The sequence below is a fragment of the Phoca vitulina genome, unplaced genomic scaffold (genome assembly GCF_004348235.1).
Source record: "Phoca vitulina isolate PV1807 unplaced genomic scaffold, GSC_HSeal_1.0 scaffold3, whole genome shotgun sequence".
Lineage (NCBI taxonomy): Eukaryota > Metazoa > Chordata > Mammalia > Carnivora > Phocidae > Phoca > Phoca vitulina.
The window spans coordinates 36,431,208-36,450,114 of NW_022589706.1; the positions used below are offsets into that span (position 1 = coordinate 36,431,208).

At 44.0% G+C, this 18,907-nt stretch overlaps 1 long non-coding RNA gene and 1 other non-coding gene across 3 annotated transcripts; both read left to right on the plus strand.

The window, feature by feature from the left end:
• Window positions 1-1,009: 1,009 nt before the first annotated feature.
• Window positions 1,010-18,583, plus strand: LOC116629971. Of its 2 annotated transcripts, XR_004298854.1 has the most exons (4): window positions 1,010-1,069; window positions 1,359-1,497; window positions 2,359-2,407; window positions 18,402-18,583. It is a non-coding gene; the product is annotated as an uncharacterized LOC116629971 (long non-coding RNA). The 2 variants fall into 2 exon arrangements; XR_004298853.1 differs by lacking the exon at window positions 18,402-18,583 and having other exon boundaries at window positions 2,359-4,947.
• Window positions 1,764-1,885, plus strand: LOC116630357. Its single transcript, XR_004298953.1, has one exon. It is a non-coding gene; the product is annotated as a small nucleolar RNA SNORA26 (small nucleolar RNA).
• Window positions 18,584-18,907: the final 324 nt, after the last annotated feature.

An 18,907-nucleotide genomic window follows, 5' to 3' on the forward strand; every position in this document is an offset into this window, starting at 1 on the left:
TCAGACAGTCAAATATAAATGCTATTTCTTTCCCTTCCCGCCCCACACACCTGGGGAGAGGCAGTGTGGTACAGTGTTTTGAGGGGCTATACTTTCAGACTTTTGGGGTTGAAATCCCGGATCCACCACTTGCTAGCTACTCTGTCACCTTGGGAAGTTACTTCACGTGTCTGTTTCCCCACTTAAAATGTGGGGCTGATGGGACGCCTGGGTGGCTCAGTCAGTTACGTGTCTGCCTTTGGCTCAGGTCATGATCCCAGGGGCCTGGGATCCCAGGGCCCTGCTCAGAGGGGAGCCTGCTTCTCCCTCTGCCTCTGCCCCTTCTCCCTGCTCATGCTCTCTCTCTGACAAATAAATAAATAAAGTCTTTAAGAGAAAATGTGGGGCTGATAAAAGATACTTTGAAGACTAAATTTGTTAACAGATGGTAAATTCTTAGAACTGTAATACAAGTTGTCATTTTAGCATATACTCCGATTTTATTCCACTTGTCAGGTTTGAGTCTGTCACCTCGGGAAGGTTTATGGTGCTCCCCAAGCCCCTGCCGATGATGGTCGACTTACTGAACTGGCTTCATGAATGAACAATGGTCCTTTCCGATTTAGGAGGGGCCCCTGGGTGCGCGTGGTCAGACACAAGGTCTGCCTTCTCTTTGAGCTGACGGTTCAGCAGGTCAGACTCTACACACATGCCGGACTGGTCTGTTGTGGGAAAGGGAATCTCTGGGTCGTGGCCCAGCCCTAGAGTGACCGGGAATCCGCCCCCCCCCCCCCCCCCCAGGAGGGGCCCCGAGGAAGGCACCTTGCCCGCGAGAACCAGAACCACGAGGGCCAAGGGGAGGCGCCAGGACTGCGGAGCTTCCGAGAAGAATGCTCCGCGCAGGCCTAGCTCGTCCTCCAGCCACGGAAGAGCCCGAAGGACCTGGGCGGGCCGAGGGCGGCGGGCGCCAATGGCCGGGCCGCCCCGCCCCCGGCCGGAGACTTCCCGGGATAGGCCCCGCCTCCTTGTCGTCGCGCCGCCGTCCGGGTCTCTGCGCCGCACGCCCGTCGCCCGCCGGAGTCCCGCTGAGGTGAGCCGTGAGTGTGGGTGGGTGCGGCGGGGGGGCGGAGGGGGCGCCCGGCCTGCGGGCCCGGCTGGGGCTGCGCTCGCCCCGCGTCCCCTCGAGCTTTGCCCGCCCGGAGCTCCGCTGCTCCCGGCGGCCAGAACGGAGGGGTAGAGCAGTCCTCGGAGGCCCGGGAGGGCGGGCGGCCCAGCTCGTCCCGGGGCCGCGCGAGGCACAGACGCCGCGCGGGGCCGCCCGGAGGCCTCCCCGCGCCCAGGCCCGAGCGCCCTGACAACCTCGCGCTTTGCTCCCGCAGGGCGCCGCCGCGGCTACTTTGTAGCGGGTTCGGGGCCGGCCCGCCTGCGGCTGCGGGAGCCCGGCCCGGCCCGACCCGGGGACCGGGGAGTCTGTCGCCGACGTGTGCGGGGCTGCAGCGGCCTGAGCTCTACGCGCAGGTAGGTCCCCGTCCTGGGGTGAAACACGGGGACTTAGGCCCGGAGCACGTGGCGGGTGGCGACCGGGGTTCCCACGTGTTCGGTTCTAAGGGCCCCAAATTGGCGGACCTTTCCGATAGAGGGAATGCACGTTCCCGGGCTCCCCCCGCACAACCGCTGCTTCCGGTGGGTTTTCCGGAAAGCGCTGAGATCCGGGGGATATTGACGAGGGAGGCGTGCAGGGATCCTAGAGAGAGCCCTGTAAAAATCCCAAAAGGCCCTTTCCTGTGCCCTTTTAAGGTTGACATGGTGCCTTAAGAGGCTAACACAGAAGGGTAAAATAAGTCTCCATAAAACCCAGGGAGGAGATTGTAAAACTCCTTTTTGGATCCTGTCTGGAGTCACAGCTGAACCAGAGGAAAGTTTTCTTTTGGCTCAAGCACCTTTGTGATTTTTTAAAAGATTTTATTTGAGAGAGAGCACGTGCACGAGAGAGCGAGGGTGAGCACGCGCAGAGGGAGGAGGGGGGAGGGGCAGAGGGAGCAGCAGACTCCCGCTGAGCAGGGCGTCCAACTCAGGGCTCCATCCCAGGACCCCGGGATCATGACCTGAGCCCAAGGCAGATGCTTAAGGGACTGAGCCACCCAGGACCCCCTTTGTGATATTTTTATACAGTTCCCAGCACAGTGATAAATTTAAACCTAACCTTAGTTTTGATGATACCTTCAGAGATGCTTATCTTTGAAGGTGGAAAAAAACACAGGTGATGGAACACATGTGCACAAGGCGTTTTCTGGACATCCTTTGAGACAAACTGAAAAGAATATACCTCAAAATTGTTTTCTGCTTGAAGGGTCATTCGGAAATTTTTCTTTTTTATAGGTTGAATACTACAGGTACAGGCCGCGGAAGCTGGAATATTCTGATGCTGGTATTTTTACTGACTTATACCAATTCTCCAGTTTACAGTACACACTAACGAGGTCAAATAGTCTTCCATAACTTGTAGCAGCCATGTGTCCAGCGTGCCCTTCACAGGCCTTAGCAGCAGGACAGTGCTGGTGGTGATCGGGCAGCATAGCAGGTGTTTTACCTTCATCTTGTCGTTCAGTTCTGACAACTCTGAGGTCGGTACTATTCCCTTGTTTTACAGATGAAGCAACAAAGAGGTTAGGTACTGACTCAAGGTCCCGCCACACATGAGGCCCTGAACAAGGATCCTCGTGTAACTTTCTGGCCATGTGACCTCTTGGAAAGTCACTTCTCTTGGCATTTAATGTTCAGTTGGAGCTGTGGTAATATTGAGACAGATGAGGCCAGTTTGGTCAGGGGAGACCACAGCAGAGCTATTAAGAATATAAGGTCTTCATAGTATTTAATTACATCAGACCTATGAAGTTACCAAAATTTGGCACAAAGGGGGCATCTGTCAGCATGTTAGGTGTTTTTGATGAATGAGCATAACGAGCTGTGACGGGCTTTAAAGGATACAGGGGTGCTAGATTGTTAGAATATGAAAATCTTCGAGGTGATGGGGGAGGTTTTCATATGGGAAGAAACGAGACAGTGAAGCAAGATGAACAGAGCCTAGTATGTGCTAGTTGTTCATGCTGACCAGCCCTGAATGTCTGCAAATACCTCATTTTCCAGAAGTTTTCAATAAAGATTTAATATTCACCTTGCAGTCACTCTTCATGCTTATTTCATAGCATTGTTCCAGTCTTTCCTTCTAAACTTCATTTTACACTGGTATATTACACTGTAAAATTCAGCCTCATCACTTTCTTAGGTAATTTATTCAACAAATATGTGAGAAGGCCATAATTGCTAGAGGGGAGAAAAGAAGGGAAGGGAAAGAGGAAGCGCATGTATATGCACTGAGAGTAGAGCACATGAGCTCAGAGAGGGCTGGCCAGGGAGGACCAGGGATGCTGTGGGTCTGTATGCATTTGGATGAGGAATGTTGGGCCAAGTGAAAACAAATAGCCCTGAGGGAGAAGTGTGTAAAGGTTTGGGGGAAAGCAAAGTGAAGCTGCAGAGAAATGACCTGGAGGGGAAGAGGGACCGCTTGTATGCAGGGCTAAGATGGATATTTTAACACTATTGTAAAATGGTAACTATCTGGGCTCCCAGGTCTCTGAATGCTGTGACATTTACCTAGGAACGCTCCCTGGCAGCTCCCTAGCACCCATACTCTTTCCTGCTCTTACCCAACTTTTCTGTGGCCACTATCATCCCTCCCCTGACCCCCCATAAGTGCTCTTGTTCTGGAATTCTCTAGCATCCTATAACAGCCTTGTCCTATTTAGAAGTCTAGTTTGTGGTTGCCCTGCCCCTGCTTTACTACAGTAAAGTCCACCTTGGTTCCCACCATATTCCTAAGGGCTAATCAAACTGGTGTAATACTGATTCTGGTATATTTGAGCCCTAAACCCATCATGAGTATAATACAAGGAGCAGTATCATTTATAATTAAGCCTCATAATAATACTGGGTTGAATTATATATGGCATTCAAGTGAGTGGCTTACAGCCATCTATTAGAAGCAGCAGAACACTAAAGCTAGGTTCAAGCCCCCACCCTTCCATGTGATCTTAGACCAGTTACTTAGCTTCAGTCTCTGCCTAATCATCATAGTTACTAAAGTTGAGTCTATACATAGTAATTACCTGGTAAGTAGTAAGCACTCAGTAAATGTCATTCATTGGTAGTACTGTAGGATCATTTTTTTAATATTGTATGGTCCTTGTAATAAAATGACAATGCTGGTGTTTAGTATTTATATACTAAAATGCTGGCTTTGGTTTTCATTCAATAAATAGAGCATGTATCATAGGCCAAGTACTGCTCTAGGTTTTGTGACCACATCAGTGAACAAAACGGACAAAAATCCATGTATACTGTTGGCAACTGATTCACTGATAAGAGTCCTCCATTGTAAAGACCTGTGAGGCTTCCTTGCTCAGTGTTGGAACTAGTTAGCAAGGTGGAGGATGGGGGCAGAGGGGTGGGGGGTGGTTGGTAGAACAAAAGGCTTGTATGAGGTGACTTCAAATGCTAAGTAGGTAAAGGGAAAGAAAAATGGAGTCCTAAAGCTTCCACAGGCTGCAGCAAGTTCTGGCAGAACAAGGAATTCGTAAAACTACATCAACAGTGGTCCAGTGATGATGGGCCAAGAACATGACTGTTTTCTAGCTACTGTTTCAAGGTGTAAAACTACAAGTGTTCAAGTCTGAAGGTTACGGCAGACAGTTGCCAAGAATAACCACTGGTCTCACAAATGGCTCCACTACACCAAGTCCTAGTGGTGGCTCCTTGCCCCTAGAAGTTAACCTGGGCTGGCTGAACAGGTGGAGACCCTGCAGCTGCCATGGATCCTCCCTCTCCCACTACCAAACCTCAACCAGTACAGCTCAGTTTACTCTTCGGTTTTCCAGTTTTATTTAAGATTTTATTTATTTGTCAGAGAGAGCACAAGCAGGGGGAGCGGCAGGCAGAGCGAGAAGCAGGCTCTCTGCTGAGCAAGGAGCCCGATGTGGGACTTGATCCCAGAACCATCATGACCCGAGCCGAAGGCAGACCCTTAACCAACTGAGCCACCCAGAGGTCCCTGTAGAAAGGGTTTTGGTTTTTTTTTTTTAAAGATTTTATTTATTTGAGTGCGAGAGAATGAGAGACAGCACGAGAGGGAAGAGGGTCAGAGGGAGAAGCAGACCCCCCGCAGAGCAGGGAGCCCGATGTGGGACTCGATCCCGGGACTCCAGGATCACGACCTGAGCCGAAGGCAGTCGCTTAACCAACTGAGCCACCCAGGCGCCCTAGAAAGGGTTTTGATGCTAAAAAGTTTGAAGTCCATTAGACTAAACAATAGCAGGTGAAAGACGGAAGCAGTCTTAAGTCCGATACGGAAAAAAAAAAACAAAACTTTTTTTTAAGGGGCCTCAGAGTCCAGAATTTAGAACCATAGATACTAGAACTGTGCTGCCCAGTATGACAGCCATCAGTCACATGGGGCTATTTAAGTTTAAATCAAAACTGAGTAAGATGAAAAATTCAGCTCCTCAGTTGCATTAGCCACATTTCAAATGCTTGGTAGTCACATGTGGCTAGAAGCTACTGTACTAGACAACAGATACAGAACATCTCCATTACTATAGAAAGTTTCATTGGCAGTACTGTTCCAGAGATTCTATGGGGTTTTATAGAAGAGAAAAACCTATGGTATAGTAGACTGAATAATGACTCCCAAATATAGTCAGGTCCTAATTTCAAACCTGTGTTACTTTATTTAGAAAAGGGTCTTTGCAGATGTGATTAGGTCAAGGTTCTTAAGATGGGAAGATTATCCTGGATAATCTCCGAGCCCTAAATCTAGTCACAAGTGCCTTTATTTAATTAATCTATTAAGTAGGCTCTACGCCCAGCATAAGCCCAGCGCAGGGCTTGAACTCAAAACTGAGATGGAGACCTGAGCTGAGATTGAGTCGGGTGCTTAACCGACTGAGCCACCCAGACACCCCAAGTGCCTTTATAAGAGGGAGACAGAAGGAGACTCTGTGCTCAAGGGAGGAGGCCATGAGAAGACAATCGGAAAGAGATTTGATTTTGGCCTTGAAGATTATGGAGCAATACAACTTGAGGCTAGGGGAAGCTGGCAGCCACCTGAAGCTCTGCAAGACTCCAGGAATAGATTGAGAGTGTGCACTTGATTTGACCCTGGAAAACTGATTTCTGGCCTCCAAAATTGTGAGAGAATACATTTCTGTTGTTTTAAGCCACCAAGTTTGCAGTAAATTGTTATAGAGCCAAGCAGCCTCTGGTAACTAATACAGATGGAAAGCTTAAGATCACAAATATAGCTGGAGCTGGAACCCCACCACACTGCCTCGTACGCTGTTTTTATTAGTGCCTTATGGGTGTGTGGGTAGGGGTAGATCTTATCTATTCATTAGTCAATTTTTAAAAAAACTTCAGAGGTATGGCAGTGAAGTTACACTTTAGATTTAAATCATGAGAGAAATGAGCACGCGGCTAAAATACGGAGGATTAGCAAATACCTCATAAAACAACACAGATGATCAAAACTAATTAAAAAATCAATTTATGGTTTATTGGAATGTCAATTTATGGTTTATTTATGTATACTTTCAGTGAATTTCATTTACACAGTACAAAGCACCTCCAAAGATCAAGTTGTAAAAATTTAGTAATGAAAACAAATTAAGACAATATGAAAACCATTACTCCAATTATAATTTTTGCCTTGTGGGTCACACAGCTTTGGCCAGCAGGGGCCCAGAGGTAATACAGACCATTAAAATGAGACAGTTTTTCCACAACAACCTCAATTAGTTTTGGCTCATGTTCCACAAAATGAAAACTTGGATTTCTGGGAATCTTTTTTTTTTTAAGGATTTTTTATTTATTTATTTGACAGAGAGAGAGCGCACAAGCAGGGCGAGTGGCAGGCAGAGGGAGAAGCAGGCTCTCCGCTGAGCAGGGAGCCCGACGCGGGACTCAACCCCAGCACCCTGAGATCATGACCTGAGCCCAAGGCAGCCGCTTAACCAACTGAGTCACCCGGGTGCCCCATCTGGGAGTTTTTTAAACAACAAAAAACCTTAATAGTATAACTAAAAAAACTAGTCTTTTCAGAGACACCACCACAGGGCTCTGACTTAAGTCCTACACAGCAATTTTGGTGTGTCTAAGTTGCAACATACCAGTACTGAATGATGACTGTATCCTGCAGACTGGGAAGGAAAGTGGGGCAAAACACAAGTTTCTGAATGAGAAGTTCATCCTTTTGAACTCAAAACTTCTTCTTATGGAAAGGAACAGCACATGATTCAAGTAGCTCCTTAAACTAAAATGCTAATGTTCATGGACAAAAATACCTGAAATTGTTCTCTAGGTCTACCCAAATTTATGTAAAATAATTTTTCACCTATTACTTCCATATCTCAACTCTGACATGAATTACCAATGCTTTTTTATTAGTGTTTCAGTAAAACTACCAATTGACTGACCATAATATAAAGCTATTGGTGGCCGGCTGAATATGCAAGGTAATGCCTTCCCTTTGATGACTGCTTATTAGAGCTGAAGCTTAGGATAGGACCACCACACTCAGTCAGTAGTACACATGGAAAACGTGAAGGTCAAAACTCAGCTTCTTATTGATGAAAAGATTGTGTCTGTTGTTGTTAATGTGTTGCTAATTGCAGTAATGCCTTCCAAAACTCTCTCAATGCATGGCATCTCATTCTCCTGATGAAAGAAGTTAGGAACAAAATTGAACTCTATTTGTCTACCCTTTGTACCAAATTCCAGACCCAAACAGTTTATATATAAAAATCTATTTAAAATTGAAATTTAGGGGGCGCCTGGCTGGCTCAGTCGGCTAAGCGGCTGCCTTTGGCTCAGGCCATGATCCCAGAGTCCTGGGATTGAGTCCTGCATCAGGCTCCCTGCTCAGCGGGGGGGCCTGCTTCTCCCTCTCCCTCTGCCTGCCGCTCCCCCTGCTTATGCATGCGTACTCTCTCTCACTCTCAAATAAATAAGATCTTTTGAAAAAACTGAAATTTAGATTACGTAAAGACTGTGAAGTTTTGTGGGCTTTTGACCAAACTCAGGTTCTTATTTGGGGGGTGGGGGGGTGGAAGGGAAGAGTGTATTTTTACTGAAACTGCCTGCTATTCCTTACAGCCTATTCTGTTTCTTTCTTGTGACAGATTTGAATACCTATTTCCAACATCTGAGCTCAATTTCCCACTACAAAAGTCTCATTATTACAAGTCTGAATATCTCTGCCTAAAGATGGCCTTTCTTTTCTTATCTTTTTTGAAATATCTCCATATAGAGTAACATTGATCTCTAGTGTCCTGTTGAAAGTTTGTTGAACTGCCCAGCCTGTAGGTAACCTACTGATTATTGAAATGAGCTCACCCTGAAGAAACAAGGTAGAAATTTAAGTCCTGTGGTAAGTTTGATGGGTTCCTAATAAACCTTGAGCTCCATGCTCTCTACTTTGTCACACTCAACTCTGCAGGCTTGACTCTGCTCAACTCATATACCTACAAAGCCAATGGAACATGTCTGAAGAAGCGCAGCTCATTTTAGATTCAGACAGAAGGTACTCCAAGACCAGTGAAACTAAAGTGTAGGATTGTGCCCTGAATATACACCCAAGTGGCAGGTTCATGTGCAGCTGTGTTTTTGTTTGGCCTCTGCAGGATCATCAACCACAGAATGAGATACAATCCTCCTAGAAACTTTCCTCATGTGCAAGTTTTCTTTCAGTATGAGTCTGACTGTTTCTTTGTCTAAATTTAACTTTTTGGCCATTTTTCTTACGGTTAATTAGCTATGTGAGCAAACCAAATTTCTGACCCTCTCATTGTTTTCATGTGTTCTGTGGATAATGGGACGGCCACTTCCTACATCATCATGGATATCATCTCTGCCACCTTTAAACTTTTTGTGCCAGTCAAAAACTCTTGCTCTTGACATTACTTCTTCACCATGAACTACTGTTAACATCTTAAGTGTCTCACTTGCAGATTTATTTAACTTTACAAAAAGCTTAATATGAACTCATTACTCTAAGTACCAGTCACTCGTTTTTATGGTGGAAAAAAGAATAATTCTACTCATATCTACTCAAAGTTAGCTGGCAACCCTGAAAGCAGGGTTGTGGGCAGCTAAACATATTATATCCGGGCAACAATCACTCCTCTGATTTCACAAGCCACACATGAAAAATTAGTCAAAATTAAAACAGAAGAGGGCAAATGATCTTTGGAGGAGTTGCTGAAGGTTTCAGCATCATACCATCTCAGCTTGAATGCCTCCTATTTTCCCATCTACAAAAGGGGAGAAAATAAATCAGCATTTTCTTACTTGTCAAATGGCTAGGAAAATGACATTTGAAATACAAGAACTATATGCAGAAGAACACTTACCCTCCCCACCTCCCCAAAAAAACCCATAAGAGAAAATCCATCCTAATAACTGTATGGAAGCTGCCATCCATCTTGGCTGTATGTTTAGAAAGAGCTAGTTTGAAATTGTGTTTTTTCTAATGATGTTGATTGGTAAGGAGGCCAAATGCAAGATGCCAAAATAGTTTATTTCCAAATACATAACAAGAGAATGGATGCTGTTGTCTCCAGTCTATAGAAAACAATGTATGTGGTTGAGTGTCTAGGAGTTCTAGACACATACTACCTAGTGTATTCAGAGTTTAAAACAAACACACATACATTGCAAATAGCATCTTGTAAGGTTTGAACATGAATTTCTTTCATTTAGTGTTCAAATCAAAATTTGAAAAGGTTTTCACAAGTTATGTTTGTACAGTGCAGATTCTGGAATTAAAACAAGGCTTTCCAATGACTGGTTGCAACTTTAGATTGTATTTATTGAGGAGTTTTGCTTCTTGTGTGTGTGGTGAAATACACATACCATAAAGGATTTTTTAAGTGTATAATTCAGTGGCATTACTTACATTCACAATGTTGTGCAACCATCACACTTCCAGAACTTTTCCATCATCCCAAACAAATTCTGTACCTATTAATCAGTAACTCCCCATTCTCTCCTCTCCCTAGACCCTAGTAACCTCTATTACTTTTTGTCTCTATGAATGAGTACACTAAGTACCTCATATAAGTGGAATCATATAGTATATGTCTTTGATTCTAGCTTATTTCACTCAGCATGTTTTCAAGGTTCTCCTATGTTGTACCAGGTATTACTGACTTCTTTTTAAGGTTGACTAATACTCCATTGCATGTATATACCACATTTCATTTCTCCATTCATCTCTACTTTTATTTGGGTTGTTTCCACCTTTTGGCTATCGGGAATAATGTTACTATGAACATGGGTGTACAAGTAACTGTGTCCCTGCTTTCAATTTTCTGGGGTATACACTGAGAAGTGGAATTGCTGGATCATATGGTAACTCTGTGTTTAATTTTTTGAGAAGCCATCACACTGTTTTCCACAGTAGCTAAACCATTTTACATGCCCACCAGCAATGCACAAGGGTTCCAATCTCTCCATCCATTTCCTCGCCAACACTTGTCATCTTCTACATGAAAATTCAGGTAGCTACAGGGGTTAAGTATTTGCTTCTGGATTCTCCTTTGCCTCTCCCCCCACCCCACCCCCCACACACACTTTTCTGGCAGTGCTTTTCCTTCACTGAAAACAGACTCAGGCTCAAGACTTTCAGTATTAAGTATAAAGTACTTGAAGATAATTTTGTGGTTTTTGACAAGTGCAAGAATTCAGTACATACTGACATGCTCCCTTACTGGAGGAATCTGCATTACTTTTTTAGGAGGTGAATAGGGCTGCTTTAAGGGTCTGCATTAGAAACGAAGTTCAAAATGTAAATGTGGCTCCACGTGAACTCCCCGTAAATTAGCACAATAAGCACATGCCAAAAACGGGCTGGCACACCTAAGGCGGCTAATCCCGACAAGCATGGTATACCATAGGCACTGCATGCACTAAAAAGTGTGTTCGCAATAGAACCACAAGTTCACTATTTTTAATCCAAATGTTCCCTTCAAAGTTGCATACAACACAGGAGGAGTGAGCGTCAGTACCTGGCAGGATCTAATCAGGTCGCGCTTTCCTACCCCAGGGTCCTTGGGCCAAGTGACAGCAGAGCCGCTCTGCCGGCCAGGCTCCGCTCCTGCGGAGGAGAAGGCGGGTGCAGGCGAGGTCCAGCCCGAGAACCCAAAGCCCGGGCCGCGCCTCACCCCGCCTCGGGCACGGCGACTCCAGGGCGGTCCGGAGCGGGAGGACGCCTCCAGGTGTCGGAGGAGCCTGACCACCTAACCGAGGCCGCCAAACACCCGCACCCTCGTGAGACCGCGGCGAGGCTCCCACAAACCGCGAGAACACAGGGAGACGCGTTGGGCCAATCAGCGGATGGGGGCGGCTCTGAGCACATTCAATTGGTTAAACACGGGAAAGCTCGCGTCCCATTGGCATCTTTTCCGGCCCCAACTCCACCCCCTTGGCCTGGATCTCCGGCCCCTTCAGTGGCCCCGCCTCTGAGCCGAGGGGGGAGGGGAGGAGGCGCTGGGTTCCGGGTGCTGGAATTCCCGCCCCCAAACACCCCTAACCTCTTCCCCGTGGCCCGGTAGGAACAGATCACGCTCAGGCTCTGACATGTTCTGTCGTATTCCGAACCGTGGCCATTAACTCTGTGTCCCACACTACCCAGTCTTAGGCAGGGAGGTGATTTTACCCGTGCTTGAAAGAAGGCAGGGTTGTGTGGACCTTGCCAAATTAAGATGTTTCCCTTAAAGCTTCCTAATCTGAATACCTTGTATCTTGCTCTGCATAGTATGCACTGAGCATTGACTTTTTGCTGCTTGTTTGATTTGGAACAAATCATTAAATCATCAAAATAGCCCCAATGAAGTAGTTACTGTTACTTCCATTTTTCAAGTGAGGAAAGGAGGCACAGAGGGATTTAGTGACTTGTCCAAGTTCTGTCTGTCTCTTCTCTAAATATCAACTATGCTCTGTCCTTGTCAGCCCTATTGCCCTACTTTAATTCGGGCCTTCATAATCGCTTGCCTGGATTACTTCTACAAACACACCCCTTAGCTCCTCTCCTTGCTATCCTCTACAAAGCCAAGGATTAATCTTTCTAATGCAAATCTAATCCTGTCTGTCAAATCCTTCTCAAGTCTCTCAAATGGCAAATCAAATAGCCCCGTATTGCCCATAGCTTCTGGCAGAAGCTGCTTTTTATTGAAATTTTACATACTTACAGATAAGTACACAAATCATAAATGAAATTCCACACCAGCAACCAGGTCAAGAAACAGAACACAACCAGCATCCCAAAAGTGTTTCCTTCCAATCACTACCGACTTCCCTCCCACCCCAGCGTTATCCACTATCCTTAGATTTTTAAGTAGTAAGTAGAGTAGCAGCCTTGTGTTTGTACATGATGAACGGGACCATTATAGCACATACTCTTTTATGTCTAGTTTCTTTAACTCACTGTTATGTTCATTAGGTTCATCCATATGTTGACTCCATTTACAGCTTGTTCATGAGGATGCTGTATTGCATTCCACCATGTGAATACACCACATTTTATTTATCCAGTCAATTGTTGATAGACATTGAAATAGTGTATATTTTAGACCTATTAAAAATATTGTTATGAACATTGTAATAGAGATCTTTTAATGAACATGATGAAAGATGAATGCATTTCTCTTGGATATATACCTAGAAATGGAATTGTTGGGTCATAGGTTGTGCCATGTTTAAATTTGGATATTTTATTACAGTTTTCCAAAGTGTGCCAGTTACACTCCTATCAGCAAAATAAGACAGTTCTGGTTGTTCCATATTCTCATCAATACTTGGTATTTTCCATCTTTTTTCATTTTGGCCATTTTGGTGGGTGATAATTGTGCCTTGTGTGATTTTAATTTGCCTCTCCCTGATGATTAATGAAGTCGAGCACCTTTTCACATGTTTATTAGTTGTTTAGAAATAACTTTATGAAGTATCTGTTAAAGTTTTGCCCATTTTTGTGAGCTGAGTGTTTTTTTATTTGTATTTTTCCTAACATTTGATTATAATAATTTTCAAATATTTAGCAAAAATTTTTTTTTAAATTTTACACATTTATTTTAGAGAGAGAGAGTGTATGAGCGCAGGGAGGCACGAGGGAGAGGGAGAAAGAATCTGAAGCAGACTCCACATTGAGTGCAGAGCCCGACGTGGGGCTGGACCCGGGGCTCCATCTGGGTCTCAATCTCCATCCGGGACTCAATCCCACAGCTGAGCCCCAAAACCATGAGATCATGACCAGAGCTGAAACCAAGAGTTGGACGCTTAACCAACTGAGCCACCCAAGTGCCCCAAATGTTTAGCAAAGTTTAAAGAATTTTATAGTAAACACACATAAACCTACCATATAGAGTCTATGAATAACATTTTATACAACTTGCTTTGTTACATTTCTATCCTTTCCTTTATCCATCTTAATATTGTTGCATTTCAAAGTAAATTACAGATAGCAATACATGTCCTGTAAGTAATTTAGCCTGTATATCACTAACTGAAATTCAATGTCTACGATTTCTTTTGATGTACAACTTCAACAAAATTAAATCCACAAATCTTCATTGTACATCTGCTGAGTTTTGAGCACATGAGTCTTGAGTTCCATGCCTCCTCCCAGGCAATCTTCATTTCCACTTTTCTGGGGGCTACCCCCATTCTAATTTGTTCTCCACTGTCTAGCTTTATGTGTTGCAAAATTTTGTATTCCTGGAATTATACAGTATGTCCTCTTTTGTGCAAGCCTGCTTTCCACTCAGCATACTATATTTCTGATTCCATGCTTTTGCATGTGTCAGCAATCTACTTCTTTTTATTGCTGAGTCATATGCCACTGGACAAATAAGCTCAGTCTGTTTATGTATTATAAGAGGATTTTTTTATATGCATCTTTTGTCAGGTCTATATGTGGCAAATATCTTCTCCCATTCTGGGTTTCTTTTCATTTTTTAATGAATGAAGTCCTTCGAGGAAAAAAATCTTAATTTTAATATTCCAATGTGTCAATTTTTATGGCGAGTGTTCCTGATTTAAGGAGTCTCTGCTTACTCCAGGTTATTAAGATTTCTCTTCTGTTTTCCTCTAAAAGTTTTACTATTCTAATTTGCTCCATTTAGAACAGTAATCCATTTGAAATTGATTGTTGTAAATGGTGGGATATAGAAGTGGACCCAGATGCCTTTTTTCCCATGTGGATATCCAATTAATCCAACATGTTAATTTAAAAGATCATTTCCCCCATTTGCAGTGGTCATAAATCAGGTGGCCATATATGTGTAGACCTAGTTCCCAACTCTATTCTATTTGATAGACTGGTTTTGTCTACTTTGCTTAACCAACTGAGCCACCCAGGCGCCCAGGTTTTGTCTACTTTGCATCAATACCACAGTCTTCATTGCTATTTGTTTTGTAATAACCCTTGATAGTGCATCACTGAACTGAATTTTTAATTTCATTCAATTTGAATCAAAATAGCCATGTAGCTAGTGACCACCAAATTAGCACAGATACAGAACATTTCCATCCTCACAGGAAGTTCTGTTGACAGCTCTGCTTTAGAAGACATCTAGAGGCCAATACCAGATACTTCATATCATAGCTACAGGCCTACTTCAGTTTATTGCTGGGCTGCTCTTCAAAAATATCTGTGTAAAATCTCGTTTTAGAAATTCAAAATATGCCTTCCCACACATAGGTAAGACACCCAGTTCTTTTGACCTTGCACTGTTAGCAATGAAAATATTATTTCAGGTGTGGGAGAGCTTAATGCTTCGGGAGACATCTCCTATGATCAGACACTGTAAAATATGCAGCCCCAAATCATATGAAAAGATTCCTGCTGTAGGACGAATACATGGAGTTTATTATCTGTCGTGGTCCAAGTTCACACCAAATTCTCTTTTAGAGGGCTTTCCTGGGCTATCACTGCTGTGTTTGAGAGAGTTTGCCCTCAGACCCGCCGTCAGAAGGCTGAGTCAGATTTGGCTCCGGTGTGTAAGGAATTCCTCAAATCATTTTGTCCTGTTTATTCCATCAGACATTGAAGTCTTGTGCCATAAAATGATGCATATGATACAAATGATACATATTATTATGTACTTCAGGTGTTCCTTTTTACATTAGATATGTGTATTTCTCCCCATCATACTTGAATTTGATAACTGTTTCTTTTCTAATGTCTTGTGTTTAATAGTACCTATTTTTTTTTTAATTTTTTTATTGTTATGTTAATCCCCATACATTACATCATTAGTTTTAGAGATAGTGTTCCATGATTCATTGTTTGTGCATAACACCCAGTACTCCATGCAGAACGTGCCCTCCTCAATACCCATCACCAGGCCAACCCATCCTCCCAACCCCCTCCACTCTAGAACCCTCAGTTTGTTTTTCAGAGTCCATTAATTTATCATCAGTTTCCAGACCTGAGTATAGCACAGGGCTTTAGCTGTGATCTAAATTTCCACTGGGGCGGGGCGCCTGGGTGGCTCAGTTGGTTGAGCATCTGCCTTCGGCTCAGGTCATGATCTTGGAGTCCTGGGATCGAGTCCTGCGTCAGACTCCCTGCTCGGTGGGGAGTCTGCTTCTCCCTCTGCCTGCTGCTCCCCCTGCTTGTGCTCTCTCTCACTCTCGCTCTATCTCAAATAAATAAATAAAATCTTTAAAAAAAAATTTCCACTGGGGCAATGAATATTTATTGAGGCCCCTATTCTGCCAGGTGCCCTGAGCTGGGCACAGGAGAGACTCTAGGACAAATCATAGATAATACTTACCATTGAGCATCTACCGTAGCCCACACACTTGCACTTGTTGTTTTTAATAATCATAACAACACTACAAGGTAACTATTGTTATCTCATTTTTACAAGTGATAAAGCTAAAGTTTTTTCTGGGGGGGGGGGGGATCAAGTTTCTGCAGCTAATAAGTGCTAGAGCTGAGATTTAAGCTTTGAATCCCCAACCTCCCTCCCATCTCTGTGAGACCCATCAGACCTCAAAGGGGCTTTGTTTCCTCTCAAGGAACATCTTGTCTAGTAAAGGAGATAAACACAGGGTGACCACAACCTACAGGAGAACAGACACTGCAAAAGGGAAAGGGAGGTACATGAAGCCAACCTGTGGGAAATGAGCCACATTGCCCAGCAACTTGGTCTTGTGAATGTGTACTGAAATCCCTTATTCTTCCCAAAGTCCTTCTAGAATGATCTGGGAAAGCAACAACCTTCCCTCTCCCTGTCCTCATTCTTCAGCCAGGTTTTTCTCTGACTCTATGTCTAAGAAGGAGGCATTGCTAACAAGTGGTCAGTGCCCTCTTTAGGAGTACAACACTCCAATGATCACCTCAGAACCAGAATCTGTTAGCACCTTCAGAGCAAACATCTGAGTCCATGTGGAAGAAGGACCTGCAAGGATGGGCCCTTTAAGGAGACTCTGAATGTGAATGTGGTGGCTGGGTCTCTAGTGCTGTCTTGGGCCATAAGGATAAGAACCACGTCCTAGGTGTTATGGGTTGAATTCTGTGAACCACATCCTAGGTGTTATGGGTTGAATTCTGTCCACCCTCTGCCCCCAAAATTTATATGTTGAAGTCCTAACCTCCAGTATCTTAGAATGTGACCTTATTTGGAATGTGATCTTATAGGCTCATTGCAGAAGTAAATTGGTTAAGATGAGGTCATACTGAAGTAGTGGAAGCTCCTAATCTGACTGGTGTCCTTATAAAAAGGGGGAAATTTGGACCTAGAGACACACACATAGGGAGAACACTATATGAACATCAAGGTGAAGGCAGAGATGCTTCTACAAAACAAGAAATGCCAAGGATTTCTCGAAACCTACCAGAAGCTGTGGGAGAGGCCTGGGACAGATTTATCCTTACAGTCCTCAGAAGAAACAAATCCTGTCAACTCCTTCATCTTGGGTGTCTGGCCACCAGAACTGTGAGATACTAAATTTCTGTTGTTTAAGCCACTCAGTTGTAGTACTTTGTTATGGCAGCCTTAGCAAATGAATATACTAGAGATGGCAAAGAAATGAGGTGGCAGGAATCTGCCACCCACCCCCAGGGCTTTAAGGAGCACAACTTCCCCATCAGCCTTGGTGCAGATATAGATAAACATATGCCTTGTTTTAGGCACTCATACTGTCCCTCTGTCGTCTGCATTCAAACAAGTCCTAATGGACACTCGGGATAAAGTCCAAACTCCTTATCATGGCATACTCTGCCCATCAAGATTTGGCCCCTGCCTTTTTTTCTGCCTTGCCCCTCCTGACCCCACATAATTCAGTCATATAGCTCTACTCCCAGAGCCCTCTCTTAACCTCTTTCCTCTGCGCATACTTCTCCCTCTCCTGATAATATCTTTCTTACCCCTTTCTCTCTGCCTGTGTTCTTTCTTATCCTTCTTGGCTTGGCCATCTCTTAACTTCAGTTTTACATCTTCCAGAATTCCTTCCTGGACCTCACTAGGATCAGTTTCTGATCTCATGCTCTCCCTGCTTCCTGCTATCACTATGTGTATCCATTATGTTGTAGATTGTGAACTACTTTTGGAGTTCAGTGCCTGGCCCATCAAAAATACTCATTAAATCTTTGCTCGATGGTGAAGAATCACTAGGAGTTTTCCTCATCCTATCTATGGGATGATGTGTTCCAAATCTCTAAAAGACAAATTTATGTAGTTTTTTTTTTTGAAGCATAGCCCAACAATAAACTCAAGATGGCTATAAAACGAAGCATCTGCTTTTGGCCTTTTCTTTTCTTTTTATTCATGAGGAGCTTTAAAAATCTTTTTTATTATTTAAGTATAGTTGACATTCAATGTTATATTAGTTTCAGGTGCACGATATAGTGATTCAACAATTCTATACATTACACAGGGCTCATCGTGATAAGTGTACTTACCATCTGTCACCATACAATGTTATTAACATTATTACAATATTAGTGACTATATTCCCTATGCTGTACTTTCCATCTCTGTGACTTATTTATTTTATAACTGGTATTGGCTTTTAGACAACACTAAAGCAGTGCGGTCTATAGAACCTCCTGTGAATTTGAAAATATTCTGTGTATCTGTGTCCAAAATGGTAGCCACTAGCCACATGGTTATTTAAATTCAAATTTCCTTCTATTCAAAATGCAGTTCCTCAGTATGGTAGCTTGAATAATGGCCTCCAAGTATATCCACATCCTAACCTCCAGAACCTGTGAATTTTAACCTATATTGCAGATGTGATTAAACTAAAGATCTTGAGGTGGAGAAATTACCCGGGACTACCTGAGCGGACTGTAAATGTAATTACAGGTGTCCTTATAAGAAGGAAACCGAGAGCGACTGGACGGCAGAACAGAAGAAAGCAGCGCTACAGCTAAGGGTATGCTGCTGGCTTTGAAGACGGAGGAGGGAGGCATGGAATGAAGCTCTGGAAGCGGGAAAAGGCAAAGAAATGGGTTGTTCCTGGGGCGTCTGGGTGGCTCAGTTGCTTAAGCATCTGCCTTCAGCTCGGGTCGTGATCACCTTGGGCTCAAGCCCCACGTTGGGCTCCCTGCTTGGCAGGAAGACTGCTTCTTTTGCTCCCCCCACTTGTGTGCTCTCTCTCTCTCTCTCTTTCCCCTCTCAGTCAAGTAAATAAATAAAATCTTAAAAAAAAAAAAAAAAAGAAAGAAATAGGTTATTCCCTTGAGCCTACAAAAGAAGTGTGGGCCCGCAGACACCTTAATGTCATCCCAGTGAAACTGATTTCAAACTGTAAGACAATAAACATGTGTTGTTTTAAGCCACCAAGTTTGTGGTCATTTGTGACAGTGGTC